Here is a 23878-nt window from a genome sequence, read left to right as displayed (position 1 = left end):
AGTGCTACACGGAGGGGGCATGGCCTCCGGCACGATGCCAGTCTTTTATTTATTTTAGTTTTTTAAGAAGGGGGGCTGTTTGGTTCCCCTTCTTATTCTAATTTATTGGCCCTGATGACCCCATCCCCCAGGGCCAGTCTCCTAATTATATTTTTTTGACCCCAATCCCCAGGGCCGGCCACTGTTTTTTATTATTTTTAATAAGTATATATTTATAGACACACCTAGGACATGCTGGACAAACCGTACGTACCTATCACCATGAAGATTTGCGTGATATTCATTAAAACATTAAAAGGCGACTATGCATGCAATGAATCCACGTGGAATGTATTTACACCACTAGTGAAGCTCTGACATGTCTGATGCCCTACCGTGCCTAATCCCGGTAGACACCCTTGTTGTTTATTTATACAAACATGGGTAGCTATTGACGGCCACATTTAATACACATGCACACCAAGCCATTCAAAGGGGATTCGACAAAAATTCGACGAAAACTATGCAAGAAACCCCCCTCAGGGTTAATAAAACACACATCCACTGCCGGATGTGTAATACTTTTTATTTTACTCTCTGGAAAGGGGAAGAACATCACTTGAGAGTCACAGCGCGCTCCTGACAGAGCCCAATGCTGTGTTACACCCACCATTGCCTGCCGAGTGCCACACACCTCTGTGTTGTATTCCACTAGCTAGTGCATATGCTATAACACTCTCTAGCCCATGTGCACTGTAACACCACCCCGTGAATATGTCATGCCACACTTGTCTTCGCACGGGTTATATTGCCCCATCTAACGTGCCTTTCTCGATGCCTATGTTATAACGCACAGTGCTATGCCATACATATTACAATCTGGGATCCATATCTTTGTCACAGTGCATATGCAAAGTTACACTCCCCAGCACATATTTTATATTACAACTTTAGAGACTAGTTAGGTTACACAACACTGCCCTGTGCATATTACACTCCAAGGCGCATATCGCATAGCACGCGCTAGTGCCTGTGCTATCTCGCGCTCTCCAATGAATCTGTCATTGCGCACAATGTATTGCATATTATATTTCACGCCCGGTTCATCTTATATCACACTTTTTGGTGCATAGTTTATACCATACACTATATCTAGTTTTCATTTTCAATCGTGCTCTCAGGACTATGTTCTATATAACACTGTGTTCACCTACCCTTTTCACAGGCATTACATTTTGCGATAGGGGGTGGAGGGTCAGGGGGTGTTTCTGCCAAGTGAGCCCGGAGTCACAGTCACAAACGTCCTCTTCTTCCTGAATAAAAGTGAGATTATGCTGCATACTTGTTCATATTTTAAGTAGTTCGTACAGACACAATGTTTTAAAAACAATAAAGTTCCTAATACCCGCCTTCTCTGAACAGTTAGCTTGCTGCCCCATCCCCCTCCTCCCTATCCTCTGTTGTGTGAATCCATGGACTAGCCTCCTCCCTCCTGCCATGCATGGTCTGATGTGCTGCCACTGCCCTCAATTTAGTATGATGTACCAGTCCACTCCTCCTGCCCTCCATTGCCCAATTTTATGCCCCATCATTGACCTCCTGCTTAAACTCTGTGCTTAGCTTGCTGCCCCTATTCTCCTTCCCCCTGCCCTCCGATGTCTTTGTGCATGCCCCTGCTCCATCCTTTTTGCCCACCATGTCCCATGGACCTGCCACTCCTATCTACTCTGAGTGTTCTGTTGAGCTGCCACTCCCCTCCCACCTGCCTAGCATTGTCAGATGACTGTAACCTGTCCCTGCCACCTCCACCCTGCCTGTCTACATGCCATGCCCCTATCCTCTTCCTCCTGTCCTACATGGTCCATTGTACTGCCACACCCTTCTGCCCTCCCTGGTCTGTTGTGCTGCAACTGCTCCTCCTGCCTGCCCCGTGTGGTCTGTTGTGAGGTCCCTTCCCCTGAACTTTCTTGTCTGTGCACAGGTCCTGACCCTCCCTTCTATCCTCCATCGTCCTTTGTGCATGCCCCTCCACCCTCCTTCTTGCCCATCATAGCCATTGTGCTGCCACTAACCCTCCCACTTGCCATGCATGGTCTTCTGTGCTGCCATGGCCCCTCCCACCTTCCCTGTGTGGTCAGTTAGCTGCCCCTGACCCCCTCCCACCTTCCCTCCATGGTCTGTGTGTCTGCCATCACAGTCTCACTGTTGCTCTTCATGGTGTGTCTTGCTTCTAGTGCCCATCCTGCCTGACCTCCATGGCTATCTTGCTGCTCCTGCCCTGCCCCCTTGCCCCCAGCCCCTCCCTCCTGGCTTGTCTGTTCCATTGTAATGCCCCTGATCCGTCCCTCCTGCCCTTTATGGTCTGTTATGCTGCAGCTTTCTCTCCTGTCTGTCCATTATGGTCAGCTAGCTACCATTGCCTCTTGCCCCTCTGTTCTCTGTTGTCCATGTGCATGGTCCTGTCCCCTCCCTCTTGCTTTCTATGGATTGTTGTGCTGCACTCCCGTCCTGCATGCCCTGTGTGGTGTATTGTGCTGCTGCAAACCCTGATGCCTGCCCTGCAGGGTCAGTTTGGTGCACCTCTCCATGTCCCTCCTGTCCTCTGTTATCCAAGTCCATGTCCATATCCCATTTCCTTCCATGATCCAATGTACCATACTTGCGAACATTTTTAACTTGGTAACCGGGAGATTTTGGAAAAAAACTGGGGTATTGATTTTCCCTTTTGAGTTACATTGAAAAAGAGGATATTGTAGACAGGAGACAGATCAAATAAAGCCCATTTGAGCTTAAAAACATTGGACGTTTCCTGGCTGAATCGGGTCTGTTGGCATGTATGGTTGTACTACCATTGCCTCTTCCTTCTGCCCACAATGGTCTATTACATTGCCACAGCCTTGAAGGAGGGTAGATTTTGTATCACAGGGGGCCCCTGGCCCTTTCTGTCCACACCTGAAGTATGAGACCCTTGTCCTTGCCCTGCCAGCTGCATTTGTAGGCCGTATTAAATTGACCAGCGGGTCCTGTGTTGCTATATAATTATCCTGAGACATCCTTACCACTCAGCCAGCATAAAACCCCTGTGTAGGCCCTTCTGTTCAATATGTAGGCCTCTTTGTTAAATTGACCATAGCTCTGCAATTTTAGTGTATAGCAGTCTGAAGGCAGGTCTGCGAGGCCTTCTGCTCCGAACTAGTAGCTCCCACCCTACCCGAGTGCTCCGTGCTCGGTATCAAAGTTCAACATACCCCATAAGCTGTCGACATACAGTAGGCTGCATCCTGGACTGGTACTTGCTTCCTGGGCAGGTTTCCCGCTTTTAAGGAAGTGGCAACCGCAGAGCGTCAAGTTAGGAGAACGGAGGAGATTTTATACATGAATATATTGAATTCCCGTACAATACCCATTATTTTCTGCTTGCTCTATGGAACTTACGATAAGCGATTGGCCTGAGAGACTGACCGTTTCACCCAGTCCATTGTCAGCATTAAGTGGGTAAATGACGAAATGTCTGGTAAAATCTGCAGACGAAGCTTTTGGGTAGCATACGTAGGTAGATGTAGCGTGCAAAGGAGCCCACAAAATGATATAAAAAGGGAGCACCCACAGATATCGACGGACTACCTCGCCGTCTGTATGTAGGTTAACAGGCAGTGCAGGTTTTCCCCAAGAGCTGGGAGCTCTTGTCTTCCTTTGCTTAAAATGTCTTGCTCTGCTTTGCTTGAAGTATCTTATTCTATTTTACCTATATGAAATGTCATGTTATGTTTAACCATTGTTCTCTTTACTTTTGCATTTAAAAGATTTTGTATTGTAATTGCAGGAATGCTTGCTCTAAGAGTAAACGTGAGTGTTCCTAGGTAACATTTTCCTTGGTGTAACTTGTTTCTCATGATGCATTTATAGATGTGTTTTCTCTCTCTCTCTGTCAGTACATTAATTGAGATACAGAGAATATCATGACAGCTGTATGATTATCTGGATTCTGTATTTTGTACTTTATGTCTCTATTCTGCGGTTTCTTTGAAGTTGCATCTTCTCATTAAACTGCCATTGTATTCTGCCTCCAATTCCATGTCTCATATGTCTGTTTTCTTCATTTTTGGAGCAAGCGTTCCTAGGCACCCCGGCTCAAATTAAGGTGCCCCTTTTGTCCCTGACTCACTCTCCTGCTCAGTTCTGTGGTGGCTCCCGGGGATCTGGGGACCGCCCCTAGCTTCCTTGACCCGTAATAGATCTTCCCTCCAACAGCCTCTCTTGCAAGTCCTGTATTGTTGGTTTGTTGCCCCTGCCCCCCTTTCCACTGCCCTCCATAGTCTGTTGTGCTTCCACGGCCCTTCCTGCCTGCTCAGTGTGGTTAAATTGTTGCCTTTGCACCCTCCTACCTGCCTTCAATTTTCAGAGTCCGTGCCCCTGGCCTCTGCCTCTCAACAGTATCCTAATGAACAACTAGATTGCTAACATTCTATATTTATTACAAAAGTGTGGAACGCCTGACATCATCTTGATGTAATCAAAACTGTAATACCTAGAGCATTTCCTTTAGATATTACATATATGAGAGGGTCTCATTGGCATCAAAATTATGGTTAGTGCTCTAAAAGACTAAAATAAGGACATATTTTCTGAGTTTTTAAATAGCGACAAAGCACTTTTAAATTATTTGTTATCTTTATGTTTTTTTATCCAGTTGACCACTTGATTAAATGTTGCACTTAGGGGAGAGGATGTGGTGTTACTTCCAGAACTGCAGACTTTGCAACTGGGGAACCAGGTTGAAGTTTCTGCTTCAGCTCGACATTCTGTGATTCTGGTCAAATCACTTAGTCTCCCCATGTCTACAACCAAAATGAATTTGTTCTTGTGTGATGTAACCAATGCTCATGTAAAGCACTCCAATACCTGACAAGTCTGCACTATATAACACTGCAAAAACACAAAATAATAAGTGTTTTGCACACTTCTGTCATTGGGCTATATTTGGGCTACATCTGGGTGATTTTGGGCTACATTTGGGCTCTTTTGTCTCCGGTGGCCATCTTGGGAGATTTATTTGTTATGAAGTTTCCTAATTTCCTCATGTACTGCAGTCTCCTCAGTAGGAAATGCTTTCAGTTTTTTACTTTGATTCCATCATGAAGGTATTCAGATATGTCACACATTTGCCATAAATTCTGAATGTTAGCACTCTAGTTGCTCATTAGATCACTGTAGTAAAACTACTGCACCATGGAAGTCTGCTCCTGGTATTAAAAGTGCATGTTTCAGTCTGCATGTCAGAATTTTTTAATGAAATAGAAGAGGATTTGAGAAGTCACTCAAAATGTGCCCTCATTTTCTTTCTTCAGCATTAATCATAATTTCTATGGCAAAATGAACCCCCTCATTGTGTTCCTTTTTAAATTAAATGTTTTAAGTGTTACCAGTTTATTCCAATCAAGATGGCTTCAGGTGTGCCATACTTTTGTCATAATGAAGACAGTAAGCGCTCTAGTTGTTTTTATGAACATTCTGGGACATTCTGTCATTGGGCTATACTTGGGCTACATCTGGGTGATATTTGGGCTACATTTGGGCTCTTTTGTCTCTGGTGGCCATCTTGGGAGACTTATTTGTTATGAAGTTTCCTAATTTCCTCATTTACTGCAGTCTCCTCAGTAGGAAATACTTTCAGTTTTTTACTTTGATTCCATCAAGAAGGCATTCAGATGCGTCACACATTTGCCATAAATTCAGAATGTTAGCACTCTTTTTGCACATTAGAACACTGTAGTAAAGCTACTGCTCACCAGGGAAAACTGCTGCTGGTATTGAAAGTGCATGTTTCAGTCTGCATGTCAGAATTTTTTAATGAAATAGAAGAGGATTTGAGAAGTCACTCAAAATGTGCCCTAATTTTTCTTTCTGCAGCACTAATCATACTTTTTATGGAAAAATGAACCCCCTCATTTTGTTCCTTTTTAAATTAAATGTTTTAAGAGTTACCACTTTAATCCAAGCAAGATGGCTTCAGGTGTGCCATACCTTTATCATAAGTAGGACTGTTAGCGCTCTAGTAGTTCTTTGGAACACTCGGGAAGCTGCAGTAGAACACAAAGGAATCAACTGACAGTCTCTGCCCTTGTTGGATGTACATGTTTTACTGAGAATGTCAGACTTCATTCTCACATGACTGAGAAAGATAATGTGAATTTACAGAAAATAAGCTCTCAGTTTAGCCTATAGATCACCTTCCAAACCTCTGTGGTAAAAGCATGAGAAAATATTTTTCTCTCAATCATGATATCCCAGCAGAAGGCTTTTTCACATGGTGAAATCACCTTAGAACATACCACAATTCCTAAAATGAGTATGGTACCATCAACAAATGATTTATAATGTAACTAAAGTCTTAAAACCTTCTATTAACTGCAATGCTTTTTAATGAGGTGCTATCATGTATATTGGTCCCAAGATGGCTGCCAACACTTCTTGGATGAAGTGCTGACAGCCAATCAGATCTCAGGATGAGATGTGTGGTTAGGCTCCGCCCACATATATATATGCTTTTAAATGCTATTTTCTCAGGAAATACTGAACAGATGTACACCAGACCTACAAAAGGCACTTCCTTGACCTGAGGACTACCTCTCTGCCAAATTTCAAGTAACTCTGTTCAGCCGTTCGGGCTGTAGCTGTGTCTAAAGGTCCTATGGAAAAATGCATGGGAAAAATGCGTTTTGGGACCCCCCTTTTTTCTCAGCCCCCGCTTGACGAATCCCCCTGAGACTTTCAGGGAAGGAGCGGAGTGTAGCGCCCCACCTATTTTGAAAATTTTGCGAGGATTCGTCGACCGGCGCAAAAGTTATTCCAAATAGAATGTTGCGGATTTCCTATGGAAACGTGGTCCTAACTATAACTACCTACTGGCGACCGCCAGTAGGTAATATATGTATATATATATATATATATTCAATGAAAAAACCAAAGGTTTCACACATGTTATAGTTAGCTGGACATTTCACTCGTAAAAAACCAATGAAATTCCCCCGTTATAGTTAGTTCAGCTAACTATAACTCGCGCGCCCGCAATGCACTACTGATGACGTCACATATTACATCACTCATGACATGGTCAGTGACATCACTCATGACATCACTGATGACATCTCAAATGACATCACTGATGACATCATCCAGTGAATGTGTGTTTTTCTGAAAATTAAATATGTTTTATATATGTATATCTCAAGGTCGATGGAAGAATAAATGAGTATATGAGTGTCTAAATTGATGATTTGTTTCTGAAAAACTGACTGATTAAGTGTATCTTTTTGAATACATGGCTTAGTGAGTACTGTTTAAATGTGTAAATACCTGTATCAGTCTCTCACTTTGTATATAAGTGGCTGCATGGGTTGGTGAGTAGCTACATGAGTGTCTATATAGGTTAATAGTTGGTTTTTTGAGTATCAGTATGAGTGTCTGAGTGTCTTCATGGTGCGGTGGGGGGTATTACGTAGTGCATAGATGCATGAATGAGTGACTCACTGTTTGTATGTGTTGAAGACAGCATGTGTGCAGGACTGTATGGGTGGATGAATGTGTGCATGGGTGTGTTAGTGAGTGAATGACTGTCTCAATAGTGTCTTCATAAGTAACTACATATGTTTTAAACTAGTATATGTGAGTATTGGTGTTTATAAGTGAGTATATGTGAGAGTGAGAGATTGGTAGACTTCCTGTATGAATAAGTATGTGTTTCTATAAGTGATTGTTTATAAGACTAAGTATGTGTAAGTTTCTGTAAAAGTAAGTGTGGTGGTGTGTGTATAACTGTATATGCAAGTAAATGGATGTTTGATTCTTTATTAGCATGAGTGACTATGTGTGAGTAACTCTATGGATGAGTGGCATTGTGTTACAGGATGTTTAGGTGTATGAGTACATATGATGTGTGAGTACATGTATGAGTGACTGTATAGGATTGTTAGTGGATGAGTGGATGTGTATGTGGATCTTAGAATTACTGAATAGGTTGTTGTAACTGTTATTGGTATGTCCATTTTTTTAAAAATTTTAGTCTCTATTTTTGAATGTTTGTATCAAAGGTTATATTAGGGTGAGAGGAGGTCTACCACTCTGTCACAAGGATAATGTCATCAGTGATGTCATTTGAGATGTCATCAGTGATGTCATGAGTGATGTCACTGACCATGTCATGAGTGATGTAATATGTGACGTCATCAGTAGTGCATTGCGGGCGCGCGAGTTATAGTTAGCTGAACTAACTATAAAGGGGGAATTTCATTGGTTTTTTACGAGTGAAATGTCCAGCTAACTATAACATGTGTGAAACCTTTGGTTTTTTCATTGAATTTCTAAGGTTTTTTAAATGCTAATTCCTAACTATAACGTGTGTGAAACCCATGGTTTTTTCAGTGAATTTCAAAGGTTTTTTAAATGCTAATTCCTAACTATAACGTGTGTGAAACCCATGGTTTTTTCAGTGAATTTGCAAGGTTTTTTAAATGCTAATTTTTTTTTTTTTCTTCTTTTTTTTTTTACATATTTTTATTTTAATTTTCTATCCTTTTTTAAAGACTATGGTTAAATTTTTAAAATTCTACAATATGTTTTTATTTTACATTTTTTATAAAATAAACAGGTAAAATTTATTAGCAATACATTTTTTCCTTTTTTTTAATTTTTTTTTAGTGCGCGTACGGTAAGCTTACGGTAAGCGTACGGTTTACGCAATGTCCGTAATTTATCTACGCTGTTTGCGTATAGTTACGCAATTTGCGTAGCCGCGCGTACTCCGCGTGGGGCGCGTACGCGTGTACGCTACACGCGCACGTTACGCGGAAGTGTCGGGGAGTGACTGTTATGCGCATGCGCGCGAGCGCGTGTCTTTTTTACGCGCATGCGTACTTTTGCCGTAAGCGCACCATAAGCGTACGGTGGGTCATGTGATCATGAAACACAACTTTTGATTGGTTGAAACTACTTTCAGTTCTAGAACTCTCCTACACCACACCCATTCCCCTCATTTCTGCTTGTGATCCCTTAGGAGAAGGAGCTGGGTTGTCTTTGTGATACGATGGCAGAACAGCAGAGCTCTTCTGAGAGTGAGGCTAGCAGCACTACCTTGAGGCAGAGAGCGAGGAAACAAAAGACCTCTTACGTATGGGAGTATTTTACTTTTCCAGAAGGCCAGCAAAAGGTAAATGCACCCTTAGTGACTTGCAAGCTGTGTAAGCGTGTACTTTCAAGAGGGAATCCTGACAGGAAGTATTCCTTTGGGAATCACACCATGATGAGACACCTTAAGGATGTACACAGAAGGACACATGCTCGACTTAATGAAGGTAACCCTTCAGTAAATCAACCAAGCACATCCACAGCAGCTCAGCCTGGACCATCATCTGCAGGGCCGAGTCCTTCTTCTGCAGGTCAGGTGAGCCCTTCATCTGTGGGGGGAGCATCTCCTTTTTCTGGTCCTCTGGAAATTAACCCTCGGTTTGCGAGGGTTGAAGTACGGTGCGCCACTTGTCACGATCTAATTACTTATAGGGAGACCAGTATTTCCCTAGTGAACTGTAAAATAGATCAGCACACTTGTCGTACCGTCTAATATTCCCAATCTTTCTTTCCTCTGTCCCTGCATGAACACAACGGCTCTTTTAAGAGCCAACCTTACCTTTCATCTATTTTTTATATATTTTTTTAAAAACTTTTTTTATTTTATTTTTTACCGTACGCGTACGGTACGCGTAATTTTTTTTTTTTTTTTTTTAAAACACTAAAAATCAATTATCATATTACAAGGTCCTTGAGAGACTACAATTAAAAACTGAAAATGTGATTGTAGAGAAGTGGAAAAAAGGGACCATGACATTATTGACTTACCATACCCACTCAAAAAAAGATTTATTCATTTAATTTTTTTTTTAATTGCTTTAAAAATGGTTCTAGTTTTCGAAAATTTTCTATCTCAATCTGAAAAAAAAGAAAAAAGTATTAATATTTAATAAAACATTTTATAATACAGTACACATATTTACATATTTTTCAAAAAATATTTTTGCCTTTTTTTTGCTGCTTTCAGAAAATATTGCATTTCACTATAAATTGTGAAAGCAATTGCATTCATCATTTAACAGCAGGCAAAAAAAAAATTAACAATCTCAAAGATTGTTTTAAAAAAGCCCACAATCTCTTTTTGCATAAACATAACTTTATAGAAATGCATAATATTCTTAAAAAATATCATCTAATATCAATACTTATTTCTTTAAAATACCGTCTGATATTTTTGTTTCAGAAGTATAATCACAATAATATATCTCAAATAACTCCACAATACATCTGGTTCCATTTCCTTTAGGCCAAATAGTAATTTTAAAATTCTTTTTTTGTTTAATTTCCAATGGTAATCCAATAAAAATCTAAAGTTTAAATTGTACAGATGTCACCGATTCTCTGTAACATTTTGGTTTCCGAAAGATTAATTAATAATTAAATAAGTCCACAATAGAATTGTTTACTTTTCCGCATGGCCAAATAGTAATTTTAAAAATCTTTTTTGAAAAAATTTCCAATGGCAATCCAATAACATTCCAAAATTTAAATTGTGCAGATGTTACCGATTTTTTCTAAATTTTGGGTTTTCCAAAGTTTCCTTAAAAAATTGAAAAATTCCACATTACAATTGGTTACCTTTCCATTAGGCCAAATGATAATTTGTTAAATCTTTTTATTTGTAAATTCCAAATGGTAATCCAATAAAATGGTAAAATTGTTTTGTCCAGATGTTGCCAAATCTCTCTAAAATTTAGGTTTCAGGAAGATTAGATAGGAATTTGCTAAATCAAAAGGCAAACGTTGCTTAAAAATCAATTGGGAATCATTACACAGTGTCCAGCCTTTTTCACATTTAAGATAAACTGTGTAATGACCAGAAGTTACAGTAGGTCCATCATGGAAAATTATTGCAACTGTTACAAAAGTTTTTCCTGAAATTGATAATTGCTGTCCTGTAAACTTCGTTATTAAAGTATCCAATTTTGAACCATCAGCTCTACATCGTTGCATCATTAAAATTACATACTGTCTGTATTCCTTTAAAATTAATGTTGAAAACATGTCAGATTTACACTCACCGCATTGCATGCTATGATTAGCATCTTTAACTAATTTAGCAAAAGTGACTGTTTTACTCTCTGGCAATGTTAAATAAATAAACCTTTCAGAATCAACATTAGAGCCACATATATTATAACAGTTTTCACAACTATGTTCCCATTTATAAGAGAGACCAAATAAATTTTCAATGGGAACCCCTTCTTCTTCCAGTACCTGAAGAAAATAAATAAAGAATTCCTGTGAGTCTTGCTGTACATTTTGAGAAAACTGTGTTCGTCCTGAACATACATCTAAAACTTTTCTAATTTCAGTAGCACTTTCTATTTGAGTTTTATCATTACTCAGCTTTTCAAAAAGGAGACTCAGCACAGAACAGAATCTTTTTCCCTGATTTACTATTATCTGCTCTTGCAAACTTTCCAGATAAAATGCAACATTCAGCACTACATTAGCGTAGCAGTTGACACCAGAGCTATTTTCAAAATAACATCCTACAACCTGTTCTTCATTTTCCTTATTCTTTTTGCTTGCAATTACATCACTCCTCTTTTTTTTCCTCCTCTCTACATCTTCATTACAGATATTCTCATTTCTCCTTTTACGAGAAACTACACGTTTCTCCAACACAGGATACTGACCTAAATGAGGAGCATAGCTTCTTCTTAATCTATTATACTCCTTTACACAATTTGTATCAGCACTAACTTTTGAATCATCAAAGTCTATCATGAATAAACCTGATAATGTTTTCACTCGTGACAAAGCAACATATGCCATACCTTCTTTGAACACAGTTGAACCAATGTTCACAAATGCACAATCTACAGTCAATCCTTGAGACTTGTGAATAGTTACAGCATATGCTAGCGAAAACGGAAACTGCTTCCTACGTACATATAAGTCTTTCACAAGCATGAAACGAACTGAACAACGACAAATGTCTTTAACTTCTTCTATCTGATCAAATTTTATTTTTAAACATTCAATTCCATCTTTTTTCTGATAATTAATAAAACCCACAACTCTTCCCATAGCTCCATTAACTAAACCTTTTTCAACATCCAAATTTCTCCTTAAAAATACTCTACAGTTCATGCAAACATATAGATTTTTTTCTAATCCAGCTGTTTTGGAAATGTTCTTCTCTAGTGAATCCAATTTATTTTTCAGTGTGCCTGTTAATGTGACAGTAATTCTTCCATCCTCAATTTTGTCCACTGCTTCCAATTTCCTGATATCTTCCTTTTCCAATTTCAAAAGCTCCTCATTGAATATTGAGCATTCACGTAGAGTTGGCATTAAGCAGATGACACTTTTGTTTTCTGCAATGTTCTTGTATATCTTCTCTGCAACTATTTCTTCCTTTGGAAATAAATTATGTAGCAGCCGACTCTGTAATGCTTTTTTGCCAGCTTCTGTGAGTAGTCCAATCCTGATATCTTTCAGAATACTTCCATATTCTTCATCGTTTGCTTGCCTCATATTAGTTGTAAGTTCCTTGTACTCAAAGAAGGACCAAATATTTGTATTACCGATGCTTCCCAATGACTTCTTTGTGTCTTCATGTGTCACAGTATTAAACACTGGTTGTCCTTTAACTGGAGTAAGTTGCAAAAGATCTCCAAAAACTATGACGTGTTTTCCTCCAAATAACACGTCATAGTCTGTCTTCAGAATTTGCTGCATTCTTAAATGCACAAAGGCAAGCATTAAGTTTGATACCATGCTCACCTCATCAATAATGAGAACTTGCATCTTCTTCAATACTCTTGAAACTTCCAAGCATGCTTCTCCAGTTAGCTTGTTGTATTGTATTTTGTTCTCATGCTCCACTGGTAACATTAGCAAACGATGTAAAGTGATTCCTTTTATGTTATATGCTGCTAACCCAGTTGGAGCAGTAACCACACAAGACAAAGTAGAATCCGTTTTTTGCTGTAGGTAGCTTCTGATGACTTTTATTAGGAAACTTTTCCAGTTCCAGCTTGTCCGCTTACATACATCCTAATTGGATGAAATGATGTGCATGAGCACTCTTTTTTTTCATGTAGGAATCCGTGATCAATTTTTTTTCTGATCTCTTCATAAATTTGTTGCTGCTCTTCGTTCAGTTGTCTTTCCAAATTTTGTAAGTCTATAAATTCTCCTTGAGCTTGATTCATAGCCGTTTCCACTTCATTCATGGCTATTGATGCTTCATTTTCAACGATTGGTTGTCGTAGGGGATCTTGACTGAGTGTTCCTGAACTTTGGCTGTCCTGAGAACTGTCTCTAGCTATTTCTGCTGCAATTGTAGTTTCCTGTTCAATTTCTTCATTTAACATTTGCAGATAAGTTGTGAATGTATTGCATTGTATGCTGTCTTTGCAAGCATTAAAAGAATCTTCATAGCTTTGAAATTCTCCCAGTAGTTCATCCTCTGTACGCCATGGTTTAAACAGCTGTAAAAGAGCCAAGTAGTAAAATTCCTTTTTGTCAGTAGTGTCGCAACTCAGCTTCCGGTGATTTATCAAACTTCCTTTTGTTTGCTTCACCAAACATCCTTCCTCACCAATGACTTTATATTTTCCATTGTTGATGTCTTCTGCGGCTTTCCGTGAATAAATGTAGTTCTGCAGCACTTCATAGAGACACATGTTCTCCAGATGATGACTTCTCTTGGGATAATATGTGTCCAACATGTTTGATTTCAAAATATCTGTACTTTCTGGGTCATTCTCGGCCAAATATTCAATTTCTCCAACAGATTTCAGTTCCCGATTTCTCATTGCTGCAAGGCCTAAACTTGCCCAAATTATTCTTCTTGATTTCGAGTAGAGACTTGCAGAAGATAACCTATCTGAACATTCGTAGGATCCAATTTCTCGATGCGATAACATCTTCAAACTGAAACTGTACAGCTTCTTACTGACAGTTTTCTCGTGAGAAATCTCTTCCGACATTTCCTTCAATTCTGTTTTTTCTGATTTCGTAATGTAAGACGTTACATATCGAGCAACAGCAATGGAATTGTCAGCTACATACTGTATATCCATGTTAGCGTTCCACATGGATAAAATCACTGGGTTGTAGTCATTTATATTTTTTGATTCTTCTTTTCTTTTAAGGTTGTAGGTATTCTTAGGTGATTTTCTTGTGATAGTATGTCTCACAGATGACATAAAACTGTTAACTCTTCCATTTGAAAGAACAGGTCTAGGAAATCCAAATCGACATTTAGTGTAGTATTTATCTTTGCTCTTGTATTTCCGTCGACAGTATTTTCCACACCGATGACTTTGGAAACGTAAAACTTGCTCCTTTAACTTTTTCTCTTCTGTGCTTTTTGGTATAGCACATGTTGCATATTCTTCAATGTAAGATAACACTGCTTCATCAGTATCTGTTCCAAACTTTGGGGCATCCTTGATCCACAACAGCATATGAATATGAGGAGCACCTCTTGCCTGGTACTCTTTTCTCCAAAAGAAATCCACTACTTCTCCTAGAGGTGGATTTTTTTTATTGCAGATGAAGGACATCATAGCCTCAAATCTATGATTGAAATATCTGCAAACATTAACCGGATCCAATGAGCACAGTTCTCCTGCTGTCTTGTATTCGATGTTTTTAATGTTTGAATTTGCCTCTCGTAGAAAATCCAGTAAATCATCCCAAGCGTACTCCGCACAGCTTAGGGTAAGGAACCATGTTGGTGTTCCTAAATTCCGTAACATGCATTTTAATTCACCATGGCGTCGGTACCAATATTCATTTGTCCCACGCTGACAAGCCATCAGATTGATCAGTTGTGTTTCCAAATGATCATCTCGGTGCTGCACTTTCTCCATAAAATCCTTAGCAGACACATTTTGTAAATGTACTCCACTTTTTAAAATGTGATTTACTGCATAAGACAGTGCAGACAAGTCGCTTTCAAATAAAAGATGGAACAAATAAGGAATACTTTGTCGAAATCTGGGATCTTCAGCATATAGTCTTGTAGTCCGATACTCAGAAGCTGGAATCTGTTCCGGACGTTCATCGTATCGTCCTCCTTTTCCTTTAGGAAACAGCTGGGGAAAACATCGAGCTTCCAAGCTCTCCTCCCATACACTCACGGGAGTTCCTTTTGCTTTCTTCATCTGAAATAGATCAATATTGTCTCCCATAACTTCTTTTGAATGAAGAGGATGTATGCTAAAATGTTCATAAATTTCTTCTTCCTTTGACTTGTCCACTTTTTCAATTTGTCCAGTTGGTGTTTCTGTGTCTTCTTGTAAATCTTCTTCTTCTTCTTCTTCTATATAAATTGATTCATACCATTTGTTATTCCTTTTCAAATACAAATTTGCTCTTTGTACTTTCCGTACATCTACCAGCTCCTGCCAAATCTTCTTATTCTTTGTAGGTACACCATTAACCAGAATAATTAATGGTTCAGTTTCCAAAGTATCCGCATCAATAGTTTCCATATTTTTTTTCAAATCCAAGGGCAAATACACCACTCTACCTTTTAAACCTCTCAGTAAATCTGAAGGAGGTAATTTACCAGTTTTGGGCTCCATACGTACTATGGTCTGGAACGGATGAACACATTGAATGAGTATAGACTCATATGTATTTAATTCAGAAAGTTCAGCAGGAATAGCATCCAATTCTAAATTATTATGTACAGCTCTGGTCGGCATTCTATTTTCCTCTAACTTGTTGTAACAGTATTTACAAATACGCTGAACTTCACCCAATTCAAAACAATTTTCAAGAAATATATATGTGGCAAAATCCTTCCACTTATAATTATCTTCATTTTCACTCTTTCTGTAGAGATCAACATACCTGGTTTGTTTTCTATAATGAGTTCTGCGGCAACAAATACAAGTAACATTTGGTCTTTCATTAGAGATTATTGCAAATTTTGTTATGTGATCATTAAATGTCTTACTTACAGAGGGTTCTACATTCTCTTCCACTTCTTCCTCATTTACTGTGTCCTTCTCTGCACTGTTTTGTTCAGGACCAAAGTAACAAAACTGAATTTCATCAACAACCTTCTCTACATCTGATACCGTTCCACGGAACAGAGCCCTATTCAATTCATCTAACTTTATTGCTGGACTTTTAGCAAAATACAACCGTCTCACAAACTTTCTCATTTCAGTATGATGAACAGCCAGCATCCTAAAATGATGGAAAACACTATTACACACTTTTCTAGATAGACAAGCCAGAGAATGACCCTGAAAACCAGTATTCTCTCTCACTCTGCATGGATCCAAACTTTGAAGCACCTTAATCTTCTGTTTTACACTTTTTTTACTATATTCTCTTAGAAACTCACGAAATTTATCAATAGATTCTTGACGCACAGTGCAAATACTACTACAATTCCAAGTGTACACTGGGGCTTTAGGACGTCTCCCCATAGCCTCATCCGCCATCACTTGTACCTCATCTCTTGGAACCATTATCTCCTTCTCCATTATGCAACCATTTTTCACTTCATAAGCACGACCTCTGGTGTCAACTGCATGCAGCAAACTATTACTTTGAAAATAACTCTCTTCATTAAAAAAAGGTTCACTACTTGAACTATGCATCCATTTTCCTAAAAACACTTTAGAAAAGTTTGTTCTGTTCACTACTCTTTTCCTTTTGCTATGTGATTTCAGTACATTAACCATTTTGTCTAATGTACGCATCCTATTCAAAATTAAAATGAATAGTTTCCTTTTTAATTCTAATGCCTTTGCTGCAATGGCTTCAATTTCTTTTTTTCTCTTATAAAACTTAGCCTTTTGCTTATATTTCTTCACATCCTTTATCAAATTGGACATAACTCTTCTCTGAAACATTTTTCTACGTATATCTTTAAACGCTGTTTTTCTGTTTAAGTTTATCTTTTTAGTTGCAGAAGGTATATTTGCATTAACTAAATTCTCAATTTTTTCCTGTGCTTTTCGATTGAAATCATTCTTTCCAGTACAGACATTTTGTACATTTTTCCTTTTTTTGAATATGTTCTTTAGAAAAATTTTTGTCTGCTTACCAGAAGATTTTTTCTTCTTCCCAACATGAGCATCTTCAACTAACTTCAAACAGTTGTCTTCAAATATAGGTTTTTTTTGTGGTCTTTTTTTACTCTGGATTTTGTAGGCATCTTAAATTTTGTTCACTGCTCTTCAGCAATACCTGAAAAAAACTAAAAAAAAATTCCTTTATTTTAATTAAATATATTACTACATTTGTTTTCACATTAGTCACAAAACGAAATTTCTTTGCCAATTTGAAAGCACACTTACTACTCTTTTTTTTGGCAAGTGATAATCACTTTTACAGACTGACACATTATGAATCCACTTTTCAGATTTTTTAAAAAGCACATGTCCAAACTGCTTTTTCAGACCAGCACCATTTGTAACCTGGGTGACTGCCTACACTCCAGCAAGGGCAACCAGCCTTAGTGATGCTGAATGTATTTGCATTACTGACTGAAACCTCAAACCCCACTCGCTTGTGAATACTGTGCATGATTCCACATGGTAAGCAGCTGGGTGTGTGCTAAGAGTCTGCTTCTGCACCAAAAAACTGGCTCCCCCTTTCCTTCTAATGCAACTGTGAAATCACCAGAGCAATACGCAATAAATCTCTGCCTGTAATTCCTATTTGCACACAGAGTCATGTTTTCACATTAGTCACAAAACGAAATTTCTTTGCCAATTTGAAAGCACACTTACTGCTCTTTTTTTTGGCAAGTGATAAACACTTTTACAGACTGACACATTATGAATCCACTTTTCAGATTTTTTAAAAAGCACATGTCCAAACTGCTTTTTCAGACCAGCACCATTTGTAACCTGGGTGACTGCCTACACTCCAGCAAGGGCAAACAGCCTTAGTGATGCTGAATGTATTTGCATTACTGACTGATGCCTCAAACCCCACTCGCTTGTGAATACTGTCCATGATTCCACATGGTAAGCAGCTGGGTGTGTGCTAAGAGTCTGCTTCTGCACCAAAAAATGGCTCCCCCTTTCCATCTAATGCAACTGTGAAATCACCAGAGCAATACGCAATAAATCTCTGCCTGTAATTCCTATTTGCACACAGAGTCATGTTTTCACATTAGGCCCTTAAACGAAATTTCTTTGCCAATTTAAAAGCACACTTACTGCTCTTTTTTTTGGCAAGTGATAAACACTTTTACAGACTGACACATTATGAATCCACTTTTCAGATTTTTTAAAAAGCACATGTCCAAACTGCTTTTTCAGACCAGCACCATTTGTAACCTGGGTGACTGCCTACACTCCAGCAAGGGCAAACAGCCTTAGTGATGCTGAATGTATTTGCATTACTGACTGAAACCTCAAACCCCACTCGCTTGTGAATACTGTCCATGATTCCACATGGTAAGCAGCTGGGTGTGTGCTAAGAGTCTGCTTCTGCACCAAAAAATGGCTCCCCCTTTCCATCTAATGCAACTGTGAAATCACCAGAGCAATACGCAATAAATCTCTGTCTGTAATTCCTATTTGCACACAGAGTCATGTTTTCACATTAGGCCCTTAAACGAAATTTCTTTGCCAATTTGAAAGCACACTTACTGCTCTTTTTTTTGGCAAGTGATAAACACTTTTACAGACTGACACATTATGAATCCACTTTTCAGATTTTTTAAAAAGCACATGTCCAAACTGCTTTTTCAGACCAGCACAATTTGTAACCTGGGTGACTGCCTACACTCCAGCAAGGGCAACCAGCCTTAGTGATGCTGAATGTATTTGCATTACTGACTGAAACCTCAAACCCCACTCGCTTGTGAATACTGTGCATGATTCCACATGGTAAGCAGCTGGCTGTGTGTTAAGAGTCTGCTTCTGCACCAGAAAATGGCTCCCCCTTTCCATCTAATGCAACTGTGAAATCACCAGAGCAATACGCAATAAATCTCTGCCTGTAATTCCTATTTGCACACAGAGTCATGTTTTCACATTAGTCACAAAACGAAATTTCTTTGCCAATTTGAAAGCACACTTACTGCTCTTTTTTTTGGCAAGTGATAATCACTTTTACAGACTGACACATTATGAATCCACTTTTCAGATTTTTTAAAAAGCACATGTCCAAACTGCTTTTTCAGACCAGCACCATTTGTAACCTGGGTGACTGCCTACACTCCAGCAAGGGCAACCAGCCTTAGTGATGCTGAATGTATTTGCATTACTGACTGAAACCTCAAACCCCACTCGCTTGTGAATACTGTGCATGATTACACATGGTAAGCAGCTGGCTGTGTGCTAAGAGTCTGCTTCTGCACCAAAAAATGGCTCCCCCTTTCCATCTAATGCAACTGTGAAATCACCAGAGCAATACGCAATAAATCTCTGCCTGTAATTCCTATTTGCACACAGAGTCATGTTTTCACATTAGGCCCTTAAACGAAATTTCTTTGCCAATTTGAAAGCACACTTACTGCTCTTTTTTTTGGCAAGTGATAAACACTTTTACAGACTGACACATTATGAATCCACTTTTCAGATTTTTTAAAAAGCACATGTCCAAACTGCTTTTTCAGACCAGCACCATTTGTAACCTGGGTGACTGCCTACACTCCAGCAAGGGCAAACAGCCTTAGTGATGCTGAATGTGTTTGCATTACTGACTGAAACCTCAAACCCCACTCGCTTGTGAATACTGTGCATGATTCCACATGGTAAGCAGCTGGGTGTGTGCTAAGAGTCTGCTTCTGCACCAAAAAATGGCTCCCCCTTTCCATCTAATGCAACTGTGAAATCACCAAAGCAATACACAATAAATCTTTGCCTGTAATTCCTATTTGCACACAGAGTCATGTTTTCACATTAGTCACAAAACGAAATTTCTTTGCCAATTTGAAAGCACACTTACTGCTCTTTTTTTTGGCAAGTGATAAACACTTTTACAGACTGACACATTATGAATCCACTTTTCAGATTTTTTAAAAAGCGCATGTCCAAACTGCTTTTTCAGACCAGCACCATTTGTAACCTGGATGACTGCCTACACTCCAGCAAGGGCAACCAGCCTTAGTGATGCTGAATGTATTTGCATTACTGACTGAAACCTCAAACCCCACTCGCTTGTGAATACTGTGCATGATTCCACATGGTAAGCAGCTGGCTGTGTGCTAAGAGTCTGCTTCTGCACCAAAAAATGGCTCCCCCTTTCCATCTAATGCAACTGTGAAATCACCAGAGCAATACGCAATAAATCTCTGCCTGTAATTCCTATTTGCACACAGAGTCATGTTTTCACATTAGTCACAAAACGAAATTTCTTTGGCAATTTGAAAGCACACTTACTGCTCTTTTTTTTGGCAAGTGATAATCACTTTTACAGACTGACACATTATGAATCCACTTTTCAGATTTTTTAAAAAGCACATATCCAAACTGCTTTTTCAGACCAGCACCATTTGTAACCTGGGTGACTGCCTACACTCTAGCAAGGGCAACCAGCCTTAGTGATGCTGAATGTATTTGCATTACTGACTGAAACCTCAAACCCCACTCGCTTGTGAATACTGTGCATGATTCCACATGGTAAGCAGCTGGGTGTGTGCTAAGAGTCTGCTTCTGCACCAAAAAATGGCTCCCCCTTTCCATCTAATGCAACTGTGAAATCACCAGAGCAATACGCAATAAATCTCTGCCTGTAATTCCTATTTGCACACAGAGTCATGTTTTCACATTAGTCACAAAACGAAATTTCTTTGCCAATTTGAAAGCACACTTACTGCTCTTTTTTTTTGCAAGTGATAAACATTTTTACAGACTGACACATTATGAATCCACTTTTCAGATTTTTTAAAAAGCACATGTCCAAACTGCTTTTTCAGACCAGCACCATTTGTAAACTGGGTGACTGCCTACACTCCAGCAAGGGCAACCAGCCTTAGTGATGCTGAATGTATTTGCATTACTGACTGAAACCTCAAACCCCACTCGCTTGTGAATACTGTGCATGATTCCACATGGTAAGCAGCTGGGTGTGTGCTAAGAGTCTGCTTCTGCACCAAAAAATGGCTCCCCCTTTCCATCTAATGTAACTGTGAAATCACCAGAGCAATACGCAATAAATCTCTGCCTGTAATTCCTATTTGCACACAGAGTCATGTTTTCACATTAGTCACAAAACGAAATTTCTTTGCCAATTTGAAAGCACACTTACTGCTCTTTTTTTTGGCAAGTGATAAACACTTTTACAGACTGACACATTATGAATCCACTTTTCAGATATTTTAAAAAGCACATGTCCAAACTGCTTTTTCAGACCAGCACCATTTGTAACCTGGGTGACTGCCTACACTCCAGCAAGGGCAACCAGCCTTAGTGATGCTGAATGTATTTGCATTACTGACTGAAACCTCAAACCCCACTCGCTTGTGAATACTGTGCATGATTCCACATAGTAAGCAGCTAGGTGTGTGCTAAGAGTCTGCTTCTGCACCAAAAAATGGCTCCCCCTTTCCATCTAATGCAACTGTGAAATCACCAGAGCAATACGCAATAAATCTCTGCCTATAATTCCTCTTTGCTCACAGAGTCATGTTTTCACATTAGTCACAAAACGAAATTTCTTTGCCAATTTGAAAGCACACTTACTGCTCTTTTTTTTGGCAAGTCATAAACACTTTTACAGACTGACACATTATGAATCCACTTTTCAGATTTTTTAAAAAGCACATGTCCAAACTGCTTTTTCAGACCAGCACCATTTGTAACCTGGGTGACTGCCTACACTCCAGCAAGGGCAACCAGCCTTAGTGATGCTGAATGTATTTGCATTACTGAGTCCAACCTCAAACCCTTAAACTATTCTTTTTTTATACCAGTACACCTTAATTTATTGTGAAAACATAGTCCATATTATTTTACTTGTTCCTCACATTTAAATTTCTCCCAAAACAGAAAATAATAAACACAACTTCAACAAAAAGAATTGCATTTCTATTATTCATTTCTTAATTTACCATATACATCCCCTCTCAAACTCTAAACTCACCTTTAAAATTAGTTAGTTGTGAAAGAGATGTGGCACTCAAACAGCAGATTATCAGAGCCAGGATCTCTGTTCCTTACACCTCTCTCCTCTCAGCAGAACCAGATAATGGCAAACTTTCCCTCTCTTTTTCCACACATATACATGTTAGTTTCAAATCTCAGTGCTTGCCCCTTTTTTTCAAATGTAATCACACATTTCTATTGGTTGAAAACCAACCCTTTTCCAAAAGTACCTTTCCCCCAACTTGACTTCTGCCTAGTACCCTTCCCCCAACTTGACTTCTGCCTGCTACCATAGCAACAGCTCATGGAACACTGCTGTGTGGAGTTAGGTCAGAAGTTCACCAAACAATGTTTCAATTCCACAGAGCAAGAGTGCTTGACTTTTCAAACCTAACAGCAAATCCATAGTACTGTTCTTTGGTAACACATTTTTCTGTACCAATACAAAACATGCTTCTATTAATTTACACATACAGCCTAGTTTTTATTCTAGAATGGTATGAAACAGCCAATCAGTTCTTTTTTTTGTTGAAAAAAATATGTATGCCTCCATTTCCAAACTGTCTTTCTTTTCATATTGCCATTCTACTGAAAGACACCTCCTGAGTGCATCCAGTTCTCCTTTGAAGATGTTCACAGTGTGGATTGTAGGGCACAGCTATGTCTTCTGGAATGAAAAGTATGCAGAGAAAACAGATATGGTGAGAGACCTTGCTTTGCCAAATGTAGACATTAAATGGATTGGTCAGAGAGGGTTAAAGTGGCACCAATTGATGCCATTGGTGAAATCCTTCATGCACATCCAACACCCTGACCTCATAATAGTGCACTGTGGTGGCAATGACCTAGGCACTTTGACTGGGGTAGGTCTGGAAATGCTTATGAAGGACACCTTTGCACAACTGTTTTCACTTTTCCCTAAAACTGCCTTTGTGTTTTCTAACATATGCCAAAGGCAAAAATGGAACTGGTCCAATCATTTCTGTCCGCAGATTGACAAAGCAAGAAAGCACGTCAACAAATCTGTTTCTGCTTTCCTCCGTGACTATGGTATGGGTTCCATTTACCACAACAACTTGCGTTACGACATGCAAGACATTTATAGAGGAGATGGTGTGCACTTCAATGATGAAGGGAACAGAGTCTTCCTCTTGAACCTTAGACTCTGCATCGGTACTTACTTGTAGGTACCACTAAAAAATCACTTCATAAACACAACGGCTCTTTTTAGAGCCCCCTAATATCTAAACATTTAAATCTGATTTTCATGTCTTTTTTTTTTTTTTTTTTTACCGTACGCTTACTGTACGCGTACCCCGCGATTTTTTTTAAAATCAATAAATGTTTTCTTTGTACTTTTCTGTCCTTCTTTGACCCCCTTACAAATGTTAGGGGGTCTGTAACTCTCCTCCTTGCCCCCTTTTCAAGATATCACTCTTTTTTTTCTGAGTGAAACACACGAAATGGCGGCCGCCGCTTCCTGGTTTCGACCGATTCGAATGTTTACTAAGATCTAAGAGCCAATCAGAATCACGCTCGCGCACGCCACCGTACGCGTACGGTAAGCGCACCGTAAGCGCACCGTAAGCGCACCGTAAGCTGGCTCAGATATATATATTGATTTAAAGGCTATTTTCTCAGAATCTACTGAACAGATTTACACCAAACCTACAAAAGGCACTTCCTTGACCTGAGGACTACCTCTCTGCCAAATTTCTAGTAATTCTGTTCAGCCGTTCGGGCTG

This window comes from Triturus cristatus, chromosome 2_1, assembly GCF_964204655.1.
Source record: "Triturus cristatus chromosome 2_1, aTriCri1.1, whole genome shotgun sequence".
Taxonomy (NCBI): Eukaryota; Metazoa; Chordata; class Amphibia; order Caudata; family Salamandridae; genus Triturus; species Triturus cristatus.
This window is presented reverse-complemented; position numbering follows the sequence as displayed.